The following is a 5,379-nucleotide window of genomic DNA, read 5'->3' as shown; positions in this document are numbered from 1 at the left end:
GAGAGCCAAATCAAGAACGAACTGCATTCACAATTGCTACAAAGAGAATAAAATACCTAGGAATACAACTAACAAAGGATGTAAAGGACCTCTTCAAGGAGAACTACAAACCACTACTCAAGGAAATAAGAGAGGACACAAACAGTTGGAAAAACATTCCATGCTCATGGTTAGAAAGAATCAATATTGTGAAAATGGCCATACTGCCCAAAGTAATTTATAGATTCAGCGCTATCCCCATCAAGCTACCTATGACCCTCTTCACAGAACTGGAAAAAAACACCTTAAACTTCACATGGAATCAAAAGAGAGCCCATGTAGCCAACACAATTCTAAGCAAAAAGAACAAAGCTGGAGGCAACTTGCTACCTGACTTCAAACTATACTACAAGTAATCAAAACAGCATGGTACTGGTACCAAAACAGAGATATAGACCAATGGAACAGAGCAGAGGCCTTGGAGGCAACACCACACATTTACAAACATCTGATCTTTGACAAACCTGACAAAAACAAGCAATGGGGAAAGGATTCCCTGTTTAATAAATGGTGTTGGGAAAACTGGCTAGCCATGTGCAGAAAGCAGAAACTGGACCCCTTCCTGACACCTTACACTAAAATTAACTCCAGGTGGATTAAAGACTTAAACAGAAGACCTAACACCATAAAAACCCTAGAAGAAAACCTAGGCAAAACCATTCAGGACATAGGCATAGGCAAGGACTTCATGACTAAAACACCAAAAGCATTGTCAACAAAAACCAAAATAGGCAAATGGCTATTTGTCTATTTTGGCTTTTGTTGATTTAATTAAACTCCAGAGCTTCTGTACAGCAAAAGAAACAATCATTAGAGTGAACCGGCAACCAACAGAATGGGAAAAAAATTTTGCAATCTACCTATCTGACAAAGGGCTAATATCAAGAATCTACAGAGAACTAAAACAGATTTACAAGAAAAAAACAAACCCATTCAAAAGTGGGCAAAGGACATGAACAGACACTTTTCAAAAGAAGACATATATGATGCCAACAAACATATGAAAAAGTGCTCATCATCACTGGTCATTAGAGAAATGCAAATCAAAACCACATTGAGATACCATCTCATGCCAGTTAGAATGGCGATCATTAAAAAACCTGGAGACAACAGATGCTGGAGAGGCTGTGGAGAAATAGGAACACTTTTACACTGTTGGTGGGAGTGTAAATTAGTTCATCCATTGTGGAAGACAATGTGGAGATTCCTCAAGGACCTAGAAATATAAATTTCATTTGACCCAGCAATCCCATTACTGGGTATATATCCAAAGGATTATAAATCATTCTATTATAAAGACACATGCACACGCATGTTAATTGCAGCACTGTTTACAATAGCAAAGACCTGGAACCAGCCCAAATGCCCATCAATGATAAACTGGACAAGGAAAATGTAGCATATATAAACCATGGAATACTATGCGGCCATAAAAAATGATGAGTTCGTGTCCTTTGTAGGGACATAAATGAATCTGGAAACCATCATTCTCGGCAAACTGACACAAGAACAGAAAATCAAACACCACAAGTTCTCACTCATAGGCAGGTATTGAACAATGAGGACACATGGACACAGGGAAGGTAGCATCACACACTGGGGTCTGTTGGGGGGGACTAGGGGAGGAATGGCATGGGGTAGGGAGTTGGGGAGGAATAACATGGGGAGAAATGCCAGATGTAGGTGACAGGGTGGAGGCAGCAAACCACATTGCCATGTATGTACCTATGCAACAATCCTGCATGTTCTACACACGTACCCCAGAACCTGAAAAAAAAATTACTCTTTTCTTCCTTTGTAGTTATTGACTGTTCACTGGGAGGTATTTTGTAGTAATGTAAATATCAATTTCTCGTCCAACTTTCAGCTAATATTTTTAGCATCACTTGATGATTCTGGACTGAATTTTTACCGTTATTTTGCTTGCCAAAGTGATGTTTTATTCCCATTATTATTCTACACATTCTATGGTAAGATAAAGCTCCTCTTCCCATGTATTATTTATTTCAGTATAAACTCATTCCTCTTATATTAAATTAATTATAATCTGTAACCATTATTATTTATATTGATGCTCAAATTATCCCAGAATTAGTAAGTGGGAGACCCTTCAAGCTGGTTTCTATGTTCTTTTGACAAGTATCCATTATTGTTCTAGCACTTCCTTAATTTTTTTCTTTTTCCTAACCACTAAATGACATAGGAGCACCTCCTTAATTTCTGACACAAAAGATATTACAGGCTCATTTGGTACCTTCTCTGGCCTGGCCTTAAAATTAGCCATTTCTCCAAAGAGCCTTGATTTCTTTTAGCAAATAATAATATTTATTTATTTATTTATTTATTGAGACAAAGTCTCACTCTGTCACCCAGTCTGGAGTGCAGTGGTGCAATCTCTGCTCACTGCAACTGCTGCCTCCCAGGTTCAAGCAATTCTCTTGTCTCAGCCTTCTGAGTAGCTGGGACTTTAGGCATATGCCACCATGCCCAGCTAATTTTTGTATTTTTAGTAGAGACAGTGTATCACCATATGGGTCAGGCTGGTCTGGAACTCCTGATTTCAGGTGACCCACCCACCTCAGCCTCCCAAAGTGCTGGGGTTAAAAGCATGAGCCACCCAACCTGGCAAGAATAGTATTTAGAAGCCAAGACCTGAGTATAAAATGTGCTCATTGCTATGAGGTGTTGCTCCTCCCAGACCCTCTCAGAGGATAGAGCTTTATTTATTTATTTATCAAACCATGAGTTTATATGGTTAACTTCCATTCTTATCCAACACCACAACATTCATTAATTCTAGTTATCTTCCTCTCCATATATAACTTCTCTCTCTGCTAGGCAGACACCTGTCTTTCATTATTCTCAGTATATTTATTTATTTGATCAGAACCACTGTGCATTAACAATCTTCTGTTCTGCCATCATATCGCTGCACAGATGGCCTCATCGCCTCACCTACTCTGGCCTATCCTCACCCCTGCACTGGCACAGTTGTCCTCTTCCTTCCACTCAGACTCTGACAACGTTATTGGGCTATCACCACCCCCATTCACAGAGGCTGCCTCACCGCACTTGGGCTCTTATACCCTGTGATATAGTTTGGGTATTTGTCCTCACTCAAATCTCATGCTGAATTGTAATCCCTAGTATTAAAGGTGGGGCTCGGTGAGAGGTGATTGGATCATGAGGGCGGACTTCTCACGAATGTTTAATACTATTCCCTTGGTGCTACCCTCATGATAGTTTGTGAGTTCTGGTTGTTTAAAAGTGTATGGCACCTCCCTGCTCTCTCCTTTGCCTCTGCTCTGGTCATGTGATGTGCCTGCTTCCCCTTTGCTTTCCGCCATGATTTTAAGTTTCCTGATGCATCTCCAGAAGCCCAGCAGATGCCAGCATGATGCTTCCTGTACAGCTTGCAGAAATGTGAGCCAATTAAGCCTCAAGTTTTTGTTTTGTTTTGTTTTGTTTTGAGACAGAGTCTCACTATGTTGCTAAAGTTGGAGTGCAGTGGCTATCTCAACGTTGGCTCACTGCAACCTCCACCTCCCAGGTTCAAGCAATTCTCATGCCTCAGCCTCCCAAGTAGCTGGAAGGCACCCACAACACCCAGCTAATTTTTGTGTTTTCAGTAGAGATGGAGTTTCACCGTATTGGCTAGGCTGATCTGAACTCCTGATCTCAAGCAATCCACCTGCCTCAGCCTCCCAAAGTGCTGGGATCACAGGCATGAGCCACCACACCTGGCTACCTCAGGTATTTTTTATTGAAATGTGAGGACAGACTAATATACCTCATGACAGGCCCCTGAAATGCCACTACCACATGCCCCACTGATGCAGACTTTGTTCAACCCAAGCTAATGGCTTTAAACTAAAATGCTCAAAGGAAGGAAATGAGGAAGGGAGGAAACATTTCCCTGATATGTGTGTGTGTGTGTGTGTGTGTGTGTGTGTCTGTGTGTGTGTGTGTTAGTGTGTCTGTGTGTGTGTGTGTTAGAGTTTGGCTCTTGTTGCCTAGGCTGGAGTGCAATGGTGCAATCTTGGCTCACTGCAACCTCCACCTCCCAGGCTCAAGCGATTGTCCTGCCTCAGCCTACCAAGAAGCTGGGATTACAGGCGCTTGCCACCATGCCCAGCTAACTTTTTGTACTTTTAGTAGACACAGGGTTTCACCATGTTGGCCAGGCTGGTCTCAAACTCCTGACCTCAGTCAATCCACCTACCTCAGCCTCCCAAAATGCTGGGATTACAGGAGTGAGCCACTATGCCTGCCCTCCCTGATTATTTTTTAATTTAAAAATTAATGCAAATGCAAACAATAAAGAAAGACTAGAAACTCTCTTAGAAGGAGACTAAGAATCACTTCTTGGCCTTTTGGCTAAGATCAAGTATAGTATCTGTTTTTATCAGTTTAATATCTGATATTCAAGGACAATATATTAAATGGATTTTCAGAAATAGGAGATGGAATAGGAGCTTGCTGCATCCACTCCACACATTGACCTGCTATTGCAGTACTTCCAGGAACAGTGCATCTAACCCTTGAAAAAACAATTTTTTTTTTTGAGATGGAGTCTCACTCTGTTGCCAGCCTGGAGTGTAGTGGCACGATCTCGACTCACTGTAACATCCAACTCCCTGGTTCAAGCGATTCTACTGCCTCAGCCTCCCGAGAAGCTGGGATTACAGGTGCGCTCCACCACATCCAGGTAATTTTTGTATTTTTAGTAGAGACGGAGTTTCACCATGTTGGCCATGGTCTCAATTTTCTGACCTCGTGATCTGCCTACCTTGGCCTCCCAAAGTGCTGGGATTACAGGTGTGAGCCATGGTGCCTGGCCAAAAAAACTATTTTTAGCAAAAAAAAAGAAAAAAGAACAAGAAGGAGACTAAGGAGACAGGACCACTAAATGCAATGTGGAATCCTGGGCCAGAAAAGAACATTATTGAAAAAAGGATGAAACTGGAATAAGGCCTAATACTAAATAATACTACTACTAATGTCATTAGTTAATAATGTCAATGTTAATTTTATGATTTTGATAATTGTACTATGATTATGTAAGATGTTAATATTAAGGGAATCTAGGTGAAAGGTTCATAGGAAGACTTGATAGGATTTTTGTAACTTTTCTGTAAGTACAACAGTATTTCAAAGTAGAATTTTGTTTTAAGTATTGCGTTTTGGGCACAGGATCTCCTTAGGGCTGTGTCATGGGCTAAAAAATAAAAATAAAAAATTTTTAATATTACATTTTATTTAGAAAAAATTCAAATAAGACAGACATATTCAAACTTTAAAAATGAAGAATAAATATGGAAGAAATTGTGCTGATTTTAT

General features: G+C 40.5%; 1 non-coding gene across 1 annotated transcript; it reads left to right on the top strand.

The window, feature by feature from the left end:
• The first annotated feature begins 4,396 nt into the window (after window positions 1-4,396).
• LOC119472067 lies at window positions 4,397-4,578 on the top strand. Its single transcript, XR_005201174.1, has one exon. It is a non-coding gene; the product is annotated as a U2 spliceosomal RNA (small nuclear RNA).
• The last annotated feature ends 801 nt before the right edge of the window (window positions 4,579-5,379 follow it).

The sequence above is a fragment of the Cebus imitator genome, unplaced genomic scaffold (assembly GCF_001604975.1).
Source record: "Cebus imitator isolate Cc_AM_T3 unplaced genomic scaffold, Cebus_imitator-1.0 Scaffold83, whole genome shotgun sequence".
NCBI classification, from domain to species: domain Eukaryota; kingdom Metazoa; phylum Chordata; class Mammalia; order Primates; family Cebidae; genus Cebus; species Cebus imitator.
This window is presented reverse-complemented; position numbering and strand designations above follow the sequence as displayed.